We start from the raw sequence: 17749 nt of genomic DNA, 5'->3' as shown, positions 1-17749 counted from the left end.
AGATTCGCTACAGATTCAAATTTCTCTTTCTTTCTTTCTGGTTTTTTTTTTTTTTTTTTCCTTTTACTCTTGTTGCCCAGGATGATGGAGCACAATGGTGTGATCTTGGTTCACTGTAACTTCTGCCTCCTGGATTCACGCGATTCTCCTGCCTCAGCCTCCTGAGTAGCTGAGATGACAGAAAGCCGCCACCACGCCAGGCTAATTTTTATATATTTAGTAGAGACAGGGTTTCACCATGTTGGCCAGGCTGATCTTGAACTCCTGACCTCAGGTGTTATCCACCCATCTCGACCTCCCAAAGTGCTGGGATTACAGCCATGAGCCACCATGCCCAGCCCCTCTTTCTAGGCCTTTTCTGTATCTAAAAGAAAAAGCGAGTCTGACACATTTAAAAGCCTGAAAAGAAACAGCGCCTACTCTCTCTGACGGTTGCTACCTGAGAGGCTTTATCTACATACCAAGGTCACGTTTGCCAGCCAGGCCTCTTCCTTTTCCCTCCCACAACCTGTCGTGCCACTAAATCCTAATTTACCACCATAACCTGTTCTGGGCCATGCTCTGAGCCTTGTTCTTTCTGTAACCTCAAGATGGTATAGAAGCTTCTGTACCTGTTCTGGGCTTGGGGCTTCATTCTGAAGATTCCCATGTATGCACATGACATAAATGTGTAAGCATTTTCTTCTATTACTCAATCTGCCTCATGATAGTCATTTTTCAGCAAACTTTTAGGGGGGAAACCCTTGGGCTCCACACCCCGTGGGAATTTTCTACCTCCAGAATCAGGTAAACTGCATCCTCTTCCTCCAATCTGACTCTTTAGTAACAACTAAAGCTTATCAAGATTTGCAGCTGCCAAGAAACCTCTGCATCTCTATGGAGATTCTTGAAGACCCTACTATCAGCAGAACCCACTGGAATGGGTTTATAATGGTAGACCGACAGGCAGTAGGGCTGATATTTTGGATAGATGAACTGCCCTCTCTTCATTCATGCTCTCAGAAACCCACTCCTCCTCCAAAAGATCTGAATACAGCCTCATTTCAGGAGAAACTTCGGGTTCTGCTGCTGTCACAAAAACTACTGTCATCTGAAACCCTCATAAATAGATTCGCCTGAAATTAAGCAACGTGAAATAAATGGTGAAACCAATGACACCAAGAGAAGCAAAGATGTTGTTTGTTGGTTGTTTTTTTAAAACAAACAAACAAAAAACAAAGAAGCCAAAGCTTTGGAATGCCCCAGTCAAAATTCAGCGTGTGGCAGTGGAAGGCAGCATGACCCAGTTCCCAAACTTTCTTTGCTCAAAGTGCCCTAGCATCTCTGTAATTTGTTCACAGTACCCTTGTGCCAAAAGAAATTTCTAGTGGTTCCCTTTATTAACTACTTCGGTTATAAGCATTTATGTCCTAGCAAGCTAGAAGCCAATGGAAAAATAATATGTAAATGGAAAGCAAAGAGGCCATTGTATTTCATTCTAAAATACTTGCTTACTAATGGCTGTATACATCCTTTGGGCCCCACACAAATTCTCAATCCTTGGACTCAGAGTGGACGTTGCTACTCTCATTTCCTGTTTCATATTGGCTTTTCTGCAATAGGGAATTTTTATCTAAGCAACTTCTAAAAATCCAGCTTTGCAAAGGTATGTTATTAAAAGGAATACGGCGTGACCCAATGTGGAAACCCAACCATCTCAACTAGCAATTTACACACTGCCTGACAGATGTTAAGTATCACTGTGCTTTCCTAGAAAACCGAAAAATTCTCAATGACCTGCAGGGCGTGTCTGCCTTCACTGTAGTCCACAGAGCTGCTTCAGAGCAGGACTGACAACTCACAGGTCTAGTGAAAGATCCCTGGGTGGGGCAGCTGAAGGCCTGGGTTTGAATCCTGACTGCCTCCAGCAGCTGTGCAACCTTAGACCAAGCAGCAAACCTTTCTGGGGTTCAAATTTCTATGTATAGAAGGGAGGTGAGAATCCCTAAGAACAACTTACTCTAGAATTCTCTTCTATATAAAGGTAACTCCAAAGTAATCCACACATATTTTTGAAAGGATATAAAGTGTGACCATAAAACTATGCTCCAGTTCCCCAGACCAGTCTACAGATATCATTAAAACAGAGGCATGAGCTGTGACCACGGCAATTCTGATGTGGGTCTGAGATGGGGCCCTAAATGTGTATTTTTTTAAAGTTCCTCCAGATGATTCTGTTGCCTAGATTAATTTGGGAATCATTTCCTACTGACAACACAGCAAAATCGACAGCCTCGTGCTCCAAAGCACCAAGTCAGCAAAAAATGTCTGCGTATATTAAAATCTATCTCATTATTTGCTTTTAATGATACTTCACTATGTTCTCTTTCCCTTTTAATTTGGTTGCATCACTCAAGTGGGTGTGATTCCCAGTTTCTTGTCAGAATGGCCACAAAGCCTTACCCTGCCACCCTGGAGCTCACAGAGACAGGAAAACCAGAGTCCCCTAAAGTGGTTGCACACAATCGCCAGCTGTCCGTTTGCAAAAGACACATAAACAGCTTCATTTTCACAATAATTTTTTAAAAGACTCCTCCAGATATCTACATTTTCTTTGGCAGTCTGACTTCTATGACACAAAAGTTCAGGGTCAACTTTCCAAAAAATAACGAGGAAAGAGCCAGCCAGCTGCTCAGTCATGGCCTCGCTTTCAATGCTAATTAGTGCAAAAGCACACATGAAATTCTGGTGCAGACAAATTGTTCCTTTCTCACTGAACTCAGCTAGAAGGCTGGAAGGGGCATTTGGAAAGATAGTCATTCATGAGACTTATTTTTTAAAACATGAAAAAGAAGATAATTTTAAAGCAACATCCACAGAGTCAAAGTATAGGTTCATCACCAATTTATTTCCTCTCCAGTGAGAGTTAGGGGCCAGTTACAAAGTTCAGTGTTTGGGTTTGGGTTTGAGGGATATTTTTTCCCCTACTACTGAGACAAAGCCATAATCTATGAAATACAGCAGATTTCTCATGGGCCTAGTTCTGCATGCTTGCAAACATTTAAAATTGCACTTGTGGTGCATAAAAGATTTATAATGATCTTACACACAAATATAAATTCTGTCCCACACAGGGTAGAAAGACCTAGAAGCAGAAGCAGTCAACAGCTGAATGTGAGCACAGAGTCATAAATTCATAACACTTACAGCTTTTTAACAACCCTATGATAAATGTGACTGATTTCAATTTAATTTATAGAATTTTGCAGCCAGGTCCCAGAATGTCTTTTGAAAACCAAAAATCGAGAAACAATAACATATAGTTTCTATAGTTTCAATTTCCAAGAAAATGTCCATCATCTTCAGGTAACTCTGATAAGACAACATCTGGGCCATCCTTGCTTGTGCAAAATGATGGGGGAAATCCCTAAATTCATTGCAGCAAACTGCAGGAGTCAAAAGAAGGCTGAGAACACATACTTATGTCAAACCGTGGTGCACATACAAAGGCTTGGCAGTGGGTTTCCCGGGAAACTTTCTAGTAGAGTAGGAAAAGCCCTATCTTTGGTAAGATAGATAAATCTGCATTCAAAACCCAGTCTCTCCTCCTTAGCTGAGTGATGATCACATAAGGAACTAAAGTTCTTCAAAGATCAGCTTCTCAATTTGGAATAAGGTATTTACCGAGCCTTCTGTGCTAAACACTATGTTAAATATTTGCTTATATTATCCATTTCAGCTTTAATAAAACTTTATGGTGCTTTTTAAATTCTACTTTACACAAGACAACTGAGGCACCCAGAGATGAGCCTCTTCCTAGATCTTACCTTCTATACATGGAGAAAAGATTTGCATGGAAGCAGTCTGACTTCAAAGCTCTTATCTTGACCATTGTTCTAAAGTCCTTCACTCTAGAATGCAAGTACCTGGCCAGGCACAGTGGCTCATGCCTGTAATCCCAACACTTTGGGAGGCCCATGTGGCAGATTACCTGAAGTCAGCAGTTTGAGACCAGACTGGCCAACATGGCCAAATCCAATCTCTAATAAAAAATACAAAAAAAATCAGCCAGAGGTGGTGGTGCACACCTGTAGTCCCAGCTACTCGGGAGGCTGAGGCAGGAGAACGGTTTGAACCCAGAAGGTAGAGGTTGCAATAAGCCAAGATCACACCACTGCACTCCTGCCTGGACAACAGAGCAATACTCCATCTCAAAAATAAATAAATAAATAAATAAAATGCTAATGTCTGGATCCACCTCAGAAAATGATTGGTGTAAAATATTCAGGACAATAATTTTTTTAAAAATTATTAAAAGGAGTTTCTTAGCTTCCTTTTCTGAGATAACATAAAGTCTCATCCATTTTTATTTTCAATAATTCACGGCATTGGCCCAAATGTAAGTGATGAAATCTGCTAAACTACTGGCCACTGATCCGCCTAAAATGTCTTCTTCCCCTCAACCAGGCATGACCCCCATCCTAACCTGGGAATCAAAGTGTAATGAACCTTCATCCCAGACAACCTCTGCATAGCCCCCTCAGTTCTATGGGGAATTAAGGGCCAGATTTTTCAGGTTTTCTAAGAGTGCATCTCATCTTCAACAGAGAGTCTCTGTGTGTCTCCTCTGGGAATTCCCAAATATATTCAATTATTACTTTTTCAAAGAGCAACAGACAGCCGTCAAGCACCCACTCCATATCAGGCATGGTGCCAACTGCCAGAGACACCAGTGCAAGCCTTGCCCACACATTACCCCCATAGAGCTTTGGGTTCAGATTGGAGATAGCCAGGAGGCAGCAAGGTCAGGACTGTGTGAGGCTCCAGGATGGGCAGGGAAGCAGGGAGGAACCACCCAGCAGGTGGGAACCACCCAGCAGGTGGGATCCTGGTGAGCGGACAGAGCTTCCTGGAAGATGTGGCCTCAGAGCTGACACAAAGGCTGGAAGAATAACCAGAAGAAATTCCAGGAGAAGCCACTTAGGAAGACATGGTCAGGATGCATGGCTGCCATCAGAACAGGAGAGGCCCAGGCCATGGGGAAACGAATGTGGAGGGCAGGAATGAGAAAAGAGATGCACCATGTGGACCAAATGTCTCACCAAGATGATGCACCGCTCATTCACTTAATAGACAAACTCCAGGAAGTGCCAGCATATTCTGTAGCCTTCCTACAAGCCCTGAAAGTAGAAAAGACACAGGCAGCACAAAATGACTGTACGGCCCTTTGCTCTGTATCTAACCCTGTGAAAGTTAAATATAAGGCTTGAGACTAGATCACCAAAGTCATATACTTATAAAAACTTACAGTATCAAAATTTGCTTTGCAGAAAAATGTAAGATGTTCTAATGGTCTTTGCTTCCCTTTCCCCTGAACCCAGCCCCTATGAAGTAAACACTCTGTATCCCCAAAATTACGTTGCAAAAACTACCTTGCATAGATCTGATTTACATGCATGATGTATGATGTATTTCTTTATGTGCAAAGCAAAATTCGATTGAGTAAAACGTACTCAGTATCTTAGGGGAAAAAAGCAAAGAATAATAATTCTTTCCTTTGAGTCTAGGAGTTAATTTCTATGCTGGACAATTTTTTAATAACATTGGACGCACCATGGGATTTTTGAAAGTTCATTTTTGAACCCTCTTAAGTTAGAATTTTTCTTCTAACTCAGATGGATTTTTTATCTGTTTTATCCTTAATACTCCTACTAATCTTAGTATAGAAAAGCTTCATAATTTGAAAAAGAGAAGTTTAACAAGACATGAGGCTGATTGTTTGCACAATCAGAACATCTAATTGAGCTATAGCATTCTAAACCACGCTTGCGTGCAGGGAGATAATTTTTCCTTCATTTCCTATTTTATCAGAAAATTAACCTTCATTTAAAACACTGTGGTCTGAAACACTTTTATAGTTACATTCTCTCCGCTGTTTCAAAGAATTTGAATTTTAAATTTGTCATCCTGGTCTTTAAAAATGAAACAAACTGCGGATGCACTGGGGACCAGGTGTTTATGATCAAGCAGACATCAGAATGTGACGTGGGTCCAAAGCCCTGCTCCTGCCAGCCAAGGGGACTATGCTACCAGAGCTGTTGTTAGTTTTTAAACTTTTGGTGAAGTAATGAGGCTCTGAATTTGCATAGCAATCTTTCTGTCTGAAACCTAAGAGTCCCGCAGATCTTTCATTTAATTGAGCAAACACTGGAAACCTTTATTAAGTACCTCTCTGCATGGAGAACTTAGCTTGGCCCCAGACAAGCCAGACTTGAATCCTGCAATGATGACACAGAGTTGGCCATGGTACAAGTGAAGTTAGGTAATTCATTTGACACACAGTTCACTAAGCACTAAGCACTCATGACACAGATGTAACCAGAGTGGGCCCAAGTTCATCTGGGGTCATTTTGTCTTGTAATATTCTGGAACGAGTGCCCAAGCTGTCATTTCACAGATTGCTGATATTTCTACCAGAAACTGAGTCTCCACCAAAGTATTTCTGAAGATTCTGAGACAGGGTGAAGGGTAGAAGGAGGCACCATCTCATATCTAGACATCTGTTACAGGTTGAATCCTACATGCCCTCAAAATGGATCTGTTCAAGTCCTAACCCCTGGTGTCTGTGAACGTGACCTCACTTGGAAGTAGGGTCTTTGCAGATGTAACCAAATTAAAATGAGGTCATTAGGATGGGTTCTTATCCAATATGACTGCTGTCCTTATAAGAAGAGGGAAATGTGGACACAGACACACAGGAGACACTATGTGGCAACAGAGGCAGAGACTGGAGCAACGCAGCTGCAAGCCGAGGAGCCCCAAGGCTGGCCGGCGACACCAGAAGCTGGAAGGGGCAACAGAGAATTCTCGTCACACATGAAAATACAGAAAGCCCCAGAGATTAGCTCTTCCCCCAGCTCTGGCCGCTTACCCGTGGCGATGGGATCTGCGTGCGGGCAGTCTCACTCCACAGTTCTTGTCTTGACCATTGTACTAAAGTCTTTCACCCTAAAATGCAAGGAACCGGGTCCACTTCAGAAACGGCTCAGGTTTCAGAGAGAGTGGAGCCCTGCCAACACCTTGATTTTGGACTCCTGCCTTCCAGAATTCTGAGAAAATAAATTTCCATGGTGTTAAAGCACCCAGTTTGTGGGACTTTGTTATGGCAGCTGCAAGAAACAAACACACCCTCTCAGCTATGTCTGTCTTCCCTGCTGCTCGGCTCCACGGTGAACAGGGATCCAGGCCTTACACTCTCAGACCGCCCTCATCCAGGACTGTCATGTGTAACAGACCTTTATGAAGGGCTGGGTATAAAAGGGGAGAATTGCTGTACAGATTCGAAATAAAACCCCATGTCTCTGCTGCTGAAGTTTAGCTTCCAGAGGGGACCTTGGCTGGCCCTGTCAGGGCTTGGGTCCCAAACTGTTGGCAGGGGCTAGCCAGCTTTTTCCCTTAGAGTTCTTACCCTACCTCCCGCCACAATTCTCGACTGAAATCCTCATTTCTAGGATTTTCCCATAAGAAAATCCAAATCACTTTATAGCAGAATAACCCTGTCTACCCCAGGAAGGTTCCTGTTTTCCTTCTATGCAAAACTAGGCCCCCTAGAACCATGATCTGATTAAATAACTGAAAGGTTCCTTCATAGACCGTCCTAGCCCAATAATGTATCCTCACCATGGGGGCTCTGGGAAATGGTTTGCAAAGAACCCCTCACATCATAATCATTTTGAGTGTCTGCCTAAAATGCAGATCCCACTGGATTACAGGCTTTTTATGGGGAGTTTAGGAACCTGCATTTTAAAAGTCCTGGTGACCAAGAACCACAGCATTAAAGCCAAGAGCACAAACTTCAGCCAACCCTTTAAAATAGCCATTCTTTCCCTGTTCCTTCATAACAACACCAAGGGTATAGACTGATAGGCTTGCTGCAATGTCCCCTTGGACCAAATCTGATTCTACTCCTGTTGCAATCACAGTACAGAAGCTCCACACACCCTCCCACCAACCTCTCCCTCCCCAGCACAGCGACGGCTCCTCCCTGGCCAGGCCTCAGTCTCAGAGGTGGCATCCTCTTTGCTACTGAACTTGAACCCTGATGCCACTTGGCAGTGGAGACTTTGGGCATGCTAGTCAGAAAGAGCCACTTCCTCCTCTGCTCTCCTCCACCTCTCAGGGCCCAGTTACATCCTCCAGCAGTGGCCACCTCCCTCCTCACTCTGCCTTCCTCTTTCCTAGTATCTCCTGAGACTTGGTAACACTACCAACATACATTAACAGTTCCTAAATTATTTTAATGCAATAATTCAAACCAGGTTATTTGATCTTACTGGAATTGAACACAAAATAATTCTCACCCTGAGGTTGATGCACCTTCCCTGTATTGAATGCACAGATGACTCTGAGTCCCACAGTAGAATCCTGCTGTTGTCACCAGCTTGCTCTTTCCTTTTCTTTCCCTCCTGTTTATCTACTCTAAGGAAGAAAAAAGTCACATTCCTTCGATAAATATTTATTTAACTACTACTTTGCTCCAGGCAATAGACATAAATAATTCAGGGACTTTACCACCGAAGAAGGCATAAAAAGTAAACAAAACCTATGGAATAAATATGGATCATGTTGTATTGGAGTTCAGAGGAGGGAACCTCAATGCGGCACGACCTAGTCAAAAAAAGCACAGAGTTGCTGGGACCTAGGGTCATGAAGCCACTATGGAGGGGCCATGAAGCCACTATGGAGGAGGCATGAGACAAGATGAGTCCTGCAAGGTCCTTTTGCTCACAAGCTATAGAAACAACAACGTGATTGAAATGCTTCAGCAGGCCACGTGGCCCAGGCGTTAAAGCACCAACTATGTTTGCTTGAGGGAGCTATGTAGCCTTCCTGAGCCTTAGTTTTCTCATCTGTGATATTAAAGTAATAAGAGTTTTTGAAACAAATGAAAAAAATTAATACATAAAGTGCTTAGGAAAGCATATAATAAGCTCTCAATAACTAGCTATTATGGCTAAGGAAAAAGGTGGACTTCATAAAGATAGATCTCAGAACAGAAGGAAGACTGAAAACCAAGCCCCACAGAATGAACCAGGGCCAGGGAAGCTCCATATACCATGACTATGGACCTCAGGTGGCTGTGCATCAGGCCCCTGTCAGGTAGGCTCCAGCCAACTCTTGCAATTCCCAGGAGAGGTATTCTGACTGCCCAGCTTGGGGAAGAGGGCAGGTCCCAGTGACATGGCACCAGAGGCTCAGACATCCCACTTTGCAAAAGATTCCAGACAAGGAAACTGACAGGTCATGGTCTGGGGGGCAACCCAAGAGGCTTTGGTATAGCGGGAGCCTGGGGTTTGTAGCAGGATAGAAGAAATGTATGCTTTTTCCTGTGGGCAGTGAGGAACTACTGAAGGAAGGGAAGACAGGACCACTGAGTGCTTGCCCAGGGACATAGGTCATTCTCAGAAGGCACCATCAGGCATTGAAGACCATGGTGCAAGCTCACCTGATAAGTTAGGCTTTGTGTCCCCACTCAAATCTCATCTTGAATTGTAGTTCCCATAATCTCCACATGTCATGGGTGGGACCCAGTGGGAGGTAATTAAATCATAGGGGCAGTTACCTCCATGCTGTTCTCATCATAGCGAGTGAGATCTCATAAGATATGATGGTTTTGTAAGGGGATTTCCCCACCCTTTGCTCTGCACTTCTCCTTCCTGCCACCATGTGAAGAATGACAGGTTTGCTTCCCCTTCTGTCATTATTGTAAGCTTCCTGAGGCCTCCCCAGCCATGCTGAACTGTGAGTTTCAAAAATAAACTTGCTTTCCTTTGTAAATTACCCAGTCTTGGGTATTTCTTCATTAGTAGCTTGAGAACTCACCAATATACCACCTTACCCCTGTCCCAAGCCCTGATGCCCTAGCAGGAGGTCCCAGCCCACCAGGCACTCTGGCCTTCCCCAAGAGGTGTCTACGGAGGGCCCTTCTATGGCTCGAGGATGTCTAATGTACAAGCATCCAGGTTCAGATCCATCTCTTTGCATGACAAAGGTCGTTTCTAAATGGCTCACTTTTCTAATGTGCACACAAAGAAACTACATGGAGATCCTGGAATTTAAGATACAATTTTCAATCTACTTGGCCCCCAAATTCAGTAGAATTTGGATCTTTTCAAGTGTTTTAAAAACAATCTGTGCTAATGGCACAATGTTCTTGCTAATGCCCTTTAAGGGCCAAATTTTCAAAAATGGCAAATAAATTTGTTTGTCGTTTCCATGTGTAGTTTTATGGGTGGGTATAAATACTGCAGTTGAAATAACAGCTGATTTTTTCTTTGCAAACATTTATACTGAGGATTGAATGAGGTGTAAATTGGAAAGGTTATCCCCGTCTAAGGAAAAAGGGCAGGGCCATTCTCCGCTCAGAGCACACCAGACAGCCAGGGTCAGAAAGGGGCTATGACAGCACAGGCTGTTCTCCTGATGCCAGGCGTCAAGAGAAACTGGGCTGGTCTGTCCACACAGCAGGCCACAAGAACACTAGCTGCAACTTGTCGCTTGCTTCAAGTAACTCCTCTTCCCTCTTCCACTTCACTTCAGGAATTACTCCAGACCATCCACCCTAGACATCACCGGAGCCTGCATTTCCAGGCTCTCTGATCCCATACTACCAACTCCCTAAATTTGCCCTGGGATTGCTCTATTTGGACAACAGTTTTGACACTGGACTTCAAATTTCAGTAAACTTTCACCCACATCACCCCAGAACTCAGATTTCTTCCCTGCCTTAACTTCTGGGTCCTTAGGAGTCCTCTGCCAGTGTGAGCCCCTCAGACTCCTGCCAGTCCCTACTATATACAGCCGCCAGCCCAACCTGCCATGGGCAAATGCACAAAAGCTTAGAATCCAGGCAACCACATTCACTGCATTCTGACTGTTCCTCCACTCCAACGGCTAATGTGACAGACTCCAAAGCATAAGGCAAAACTAGAGACAGGGGTATGGTCTTCATGCTCCTCTGTTTTTAAATATATTCAATGGCACTGTAGCAAGGGCATTACCCTGGGCTATGCCAGGATAGAAGGGCTGGAAGCTCACAGCCAGCTGATGCCTTTCTGAATGGCCACACTTATACTCTGCTAGTCATTGTGTATTGTGACCGTCACCCCTGGCTGCATCCAGTTAAAAGTGAGAAGCGAGAGGGAAGCCCATGCTGGAATCAAGTTGTGTTGCACTGGGACCAGGAGAATGCAGGCTCTTGGCATTTAAAGAAGTAGTTAGTACAATGCACCCAGGCACCAGGCTCCTGCCTCTCCCCTTCTGATGAGGAGGGGCAGGCCAGGGGCTGGAAGAGACAGCTGACCCCCTCTCCTGCTGTACAGACCAGCCTAGGCAAGCTGGGCAGGCATCAGGAGGGAGGAGGCGCTGAGGACACTTGAATGATCAGCAGCAGTCAGGCCCTGCTGCCCACAGGAAATGTTCCCGGAGGAAACCATGGGCTTCTAGAAGTCTCGGGTCTTCCCTCCTAACACAAGGCCCTCCTTCCCTGCAGCCTCACCCTGTCCTAAAACACTGTGCGTCTGGCCACATGTGAGTTGGGACCTCATCCTCAAAACCCTCCGTCAAAACACGATATACATGTCTATACCTCTACCCAGGGTCAACACTTGGACAGCCAGGAGAGGCCTTGACCACACTCCTGGACCCTGGCCTCTTTCCTTCCTCCACAGGACAGCACAGAAACTCAAAAAATGCCTGCGGAATAAAGCACACATTTTATTTTTGAATCCAGTCTCTGTTCCCCACAGAGCACGTAAGCGTGAAGGCAGGACTGTCTGCTTCCTTCACGCTCATATCCCAGCACTTACTCAGAGCCTATCAACCAGCCGGAGCTCAAGAAATACATAGTGACAAAGTAAATAAATTCGTCTGTGGAAACACTAAAGCTTTCCTAGGACTGGCATAAAGGAAAATCTTCAACACAGCTAATACCCAATTCTCAGATCAACTTCATTTTATTGTCATTCATAAGTGCCCTAGCTTATTTGCATAGCAAAAATAAGATTTCACTGGATGCCACACTCAAATCAGTTCCCTGAGAATTACTCAGCAGAGGCCTGGATTAGTCGATGTGTTTAGTTTGGAAGTTCCTGACTTCACAAAAGTTACTTTCAGTTACTAGGAATTTTCCAGTACATTTTCTTTGGCTTTATAAAAAAAGATCTGATCCAATTATGATTTTTCTCTCTCTAGAATTTCTACATTTAGCTTCAGGATTTATCAATGACATTTTCTCTAAGCAAGAAAGTCTCTTCAGCCAACAGTATAACTGTTTTAGAAGGGAAAGGTGGATTTTCCCCCGTTTTTGAAGCTGTTGGTGCATCTGGGAGAACTCACAGGCTCACCCCCCTGCTTCTCTGTGGTGGCTTTGGGAAGAACAGCGAATCTGGAATTCTCACTTGCCGGTGGTACTGGCATCAGAGTTCTTAGTGGACTTTTGCCAAAGGCCATTAATAAAATACAGTCCAAATGTCCTAATTAGCATGCCCTCAAGTGTGGTCATGTGTACAGCTTGGACTGGCTCTTGGCGATGAGCTGCCCTCACAAAGCTCAAGTCCCTGCTTCCAGCAGGCTGCGTCACAGAGGACCTGCTGCAGTGAGCCTTCTGGAGGTCGGGGCAATGTGCGGAAGGGCACGTCGCTGCCATCCACCCGCACTCCGGCTAGGACCAGGAACTGGGCACCAGCTGTGCCCAGCTGAGAGGTGATGTCAGATGTTCCTGTCAGGACCTGGCTTCTACACGGGAGAAGCAACTCCTGTGTAATGGAATAGCAGCTTCCCTGTTAAGCTTCAACCCTGCAGCTTAACAACCCGAATGCCTCAGGAAGCACTGCTTGGGTTTTGCCAGAGACATAAAGGTCTTACCCCATTAATTGGTGCTTAAATAAAAAGAATAAACACCGCAGAATCTAACCTAAAGTTGCTCCCCATCTTTTCCTACCCTGAATGGACTATGACCCTAGAAAACACTGACTTAATAAGTATTTTTTTTAAACAAAATAAATATCTTGAAAACTACTCCAGGATAGATTTCTGCATAATGGAATCGTAAAGAAAAGAATCATGATTACTCCCTGTTTTTAGAAAACTAGATTTTTTTTTTTGTAGTTGAACTTCCTTTGCTACTGACATAGTGGACAGAGCACCCAAGGATAAATTTACCCAAAGATAAATTTTTGCATCCTTCCATGAAATGACCCTGGGATACCAAGCAGTGCTAGGTATTTACATAGGCTGGACCAGACGGATAACTCAGTACACTCCAAACAATATGCTCTGAGTGCTGGTTTCCTTAACGCAGGTTCAGATGGAAATAGCCCTGTATGCCCAAAGGGTAGTAGGATTTTCTTCAGTCCCTCTGTCCTGATATCAAAATGTGACTCTATTTTCTAACATTTTAGGTTTTGCTCAACCTAGAACCGTTATTGATGCCTGCATCCTCGGCACCCAACACAGAGGCTGTTTCTTGGTAGATGAACAGCAAATTTTTGCCAAGTGAGTGGTAACCACCATCCCTGAGCTACCTTAGATATTTGTTCTGCGAGATCTGCTCTGAGTCCATTTATATAGTTTGGCTATGTCCCCACCCAAATCTCATCTTGAATTGCATGCCTCAAAATTCCCATGGTTACAGGAGCAACCTCAGGGGAGATAATTGAATCATGAGGGTGGTTTCTCCCATACTGTTCTCATGGTTGTGAATAAGTCTTAACCTGATGGTTTTATAAGGATAAACCCCTTTTGCTTGGCTGTCATTCTCTCTCTTTGCCTGGTAACATCCATGTAAGATGTAACTCGCTCCTCTTTGCCTTCCGCCATCATTGTGAGGCCTCCCAGCCACACGGAACTATAAATCCAATTAAACCTCTTTCTTTTGTAAATTGCTGAGTCTCGGGTATGTCTTTATAAGTTGTGTGAAAAAGACTAATACAGCCATGGTGAGGGTCACTGCCAAAGGCAGCTTTCCTGGAAGCCTCTCAGAAGATGCCACGGCTACAACTGTGGTATCTCTTGAGTAGCCTGCTCTTTACGAGGACATATTCTGTCCCTAGAAAAATTACCTGGTGGTGCTCACTTCTGAACAATATCCCAAGAACATATTGCTTGGTGCCCACTCTCCTGTTTCATCCCTCCAGCCTCTGCTTCACTCTCCCCAGCCCGCAGTCAGCTGGAGGTCTCTTCGCAGCAGCTCAGCACCCCCTTCCTGAATGGCCACCACTCTCCTAGGCTGACAGCCTCCCCTCAGCCAGGGCGGGTTTGTCCCATGCGGCTGAGAGTCCAGCAGGGAAGATGAAAGTCACCAGATAAAGCAAACGAAGTTCAATGCAAGAGGACCAGTAGCCACTGCTCCCCGACTCTCTCCAGCTACCCTGGACTGTTCCTCAAGGATCCCAGGCTTGAGCTCTAAATTCTCAGGTTCTCATCGCAGGCTCTCCAATACAAACATCCAAGGCCCATGATTTTTGTTCTAAAATCCTGTGCCACGCTTATTTCCAATGACGAGTGCTTCAGTGGTTTGAGGGAATGTTGTAGAGTATTTTCCCATCAGCAGCATTTTTAATAAAAAATACCCTAAAAGTGAACTGAAGCTGAGATTGGCCCTGGACTTGGGACAATCTCCCACCCATTCTGACAAAGAAGCCCAGTAACTCTATGCAAAGAGTCCTCCCCCCAGGAAAGGCCCAAGTACGAGATTCTTCTTCAGGAGGCGACACAAAATGTCCATTAGAGCTAGAGAAACTTGCTCTCTCTCTAAAACTATTTTCATTACCTCCTTTGAACCGGCCACTATGGGGAGCTCAAGCCCGTTTCCCAGTTTCTTTGCAGTCTGTCTGAGCACACTTGGTTCCTCCTGTCAGCACCATAGCTTTGCCCACCCAGCAGAGAAAACATGGGTCACAATTCGGTTTCCATTTGTCATAATAGAACCAAACTCAGGTCCAGGCCACTTGTCACCTGAAAGCCAAAAACTCAAGAGATGAGCTTTGGTGAAAGGAAAGTTAGCTTCATTCCAGAAGCCAGCCACCCAGTGTAGGCAGTGAACCAGCATTCAAGGACCACCTCTCTGAGTTGTGCCTCTGGATGAGGGGGTTTTAAGGGAAACAATCATCCAAACATTCTTGTGAAACCTATGCAGTTTTCAGGTGGGCAGTGAACCGTTGCTTTCTCGGTCAATGTTTTGAGACCTTCTTCAGGTGCCACCAGGCTGTTCTTGTCAGGTAGGTAAGCCGATGCCCAGAGCCATTGGTCTGAGTATTTTCTCTTCTCTCTTTTGAAGGCTCTGTTTTCCTAAGGCTGATTTCAGTGAATAATCTACATACTCAAGCAAAGCAATAATTATATTCAAGCAATCAGGCTTTTCTCTAACATGGACTCCATCCTGTTGCAAGAGGGCTGCCTGCCTCTAGACCTGAGGCTCCTACAAAAAGCAGCATGGTGTGCTAGTAAGGGCATGGGCTTCCATGCGGTGTATCTGCTTTCCAGTTCCGCGGCAACAAGTAGCACCTAGGACTTTCGCCTGGCGACTTCTCCCTTCCAAACCCTATCTGAAAACACACTGACAATTATTACAACAAATGAGGATTAAGCACAGTACCATGTGAGTCTAGACTATAACTAGCACTTAACACGTAGAAACCATTTCTTGGAGCTGGTGAAGTCTTATTTTCATCTCTGTGTTCATAATTTAAAAAGGCTTTGTTGATTGTTGAAATAATTTGGTATGATAACTCACGAGCATGTTTATAGTGAGAAGAACATGAGTTTTCAGCATCAAACATAACAGTCCTGGGTTCCTGTTAATCTGGGAAGAACTGGGCTATTTAATGGGTGCTGTAGATACAGGTACCTGAAGCTGTTTCCCTGGTGTCCTTGTTCATGTCTCCCCTTGGTTTTGGGGCTTCCCTCTGTGTTGCTCCCCAGAGAGAGTCTGTGTCTTACAGACCCTTCCGTTTAACTCACTTCATGATGCTGGACACCACTGGAGTGGGCACACTCTACCATCTCAGCAAGCTGCAGCCTTTGTGTAGGACTGTGTCTGGGGCTTTCCCTCCCCCAGGGTGTGAATGCTTTTTTTTTTTTTTTTAACATTTTTAAATTTATTTTTTGAACTTACACGTTGTAATTGTACTGTTAATGTTTTGTTCTTAGGCAAATCAGGAAACCTGGAAAGAGCTTTAGTCTGTAGCTAACCCTAACCCTAACCCTAACCCTAACCCTGACCAGAGGTGACGCACCCCACACAGCCCTAGCCCCACTCTCTTGCGAGGTGGCACCCTGCAGTGGGTCCCCCAGGCCAAGGAATTCTCAACTCTACCTGTTCAGCAGCCTCCCCAGAGGGTGGGAGGATGAATACAAGGGCCCAGCCCCCACCCTAGTGTCTAAAGCCATTCATCTTCAGTGGAGTCCTGGCATTAGTATATTTTAAAACCTCCCCAGGAGCTTCTTCAGTGAAGCTTGGTTTTAGAATCTTTGGTCTAAGGCCTTGTTCCTCACCGGTGTGGTCACCAGACCCACAGCACAGGGAGCAGCCAGGATCTGTCAGTCACACCAAGTATCTGACCCACCCCAACCCTGTGGAACCCAAACCTGCATTGGAACCAGATGCCCGGGAAATAGATCCACCAAGAGGCATGAAGAGCCCAAGCTCCTGGGCACCATTGTACTGGCTGCCTAACATAGCATCAAAGCCTGTGGCTCACACAAGGGAAATGTGTCATCTCCGCAGCCCTAAAGGCCAGCCACCTGGGAGCCAGGTGTTGGCAGGTGGGTTCCTTCTGAGGGCTGGGAGGGAGAAGGCTTCCAGGCCTGTCTCCCTGGCTGGCAGATGGCCCTCTTCTCTCTCCGTCTCTTCACCTCATTTTCCCTCTATGCATCTGTCTCTGCATCCAAATTTCCCCTTTTAATAAAGACATGGGTCATGCTGGATTATAGCTCGCCCTAAAGGACTCATTTTAACTTGATCACCCTATAAATATCCTATCTCTAAACAGTCATATTCTAACCTCCTGGAGGTGAGGACTGCTACATACAACTTCAGGAGGACACTACTCAGCCTGTGACACACATTCTGAACCTGATTGGAGCCTGACTTTACCTCCACCCCTCTGACCCCCAGCCCCGGGCATGGCACTGGGGCACAGAGCTTCCGGCCACCCCTGGAATCCAGTGGTTTCTTCCCTAGCCTGTGAGGACTAAGCTCTATTTTTTTTTAATTTTGCCCAAATTCCTATCTAAGGAATCTGGGGAGTCATATACTACAAACCATACATTCTCATCAGATGAGTTTTATTTAATCCTATATATCATGATATACTTTCCAGCCTAACTGTAGCATAACATTACAAGACAAGGAAGAAAATCAAAATATTTTACCCCAAAACATGTTTAGTTGCCCTATCTTCAAAAGACCATATCTTCAAATGGTCCTGCAAAGCTGCCCTTTGTGGGGGAAAATCTGCATCTGTAAAGAATCTCTATTAACATAGCTAGATCTTTTTCTTCCAGGCCCTCCCAATCCTCAAGAGATTAACTAAAAGTCTAGCACCTTTCATAGATCTGAATAGGCAATATTTGTCCTCTGTTGTCTTTAAGATGTCTCTAAGGGCAGCCACTACAAGACTTCTCCACCATCTTTTATCTTAAGCTGAACATTTCCTTTCTATCAGTCCCAGGTCCTTAGACAAACTCCACCAATTGTCAACCAGAAAAT

The sequence above is a fragment of the Sapajus apella genome, unplaced genomic scaffold (assembly GCF_009761245.1).
Source record: "Sapajus apella isolate SASKATOON/1434 unplaced genomic scaffold, GSC_monkey_1.0 scaffold31, whole genome shotgun sequence".
NCBI lineage: Eukaryota > Metazoa > Chordata > Mammalia > Primates > Cebidae > Sapajus > Sapajus apella.
This window is presented reverse-complemented; position numbering follows the sequence as displayed.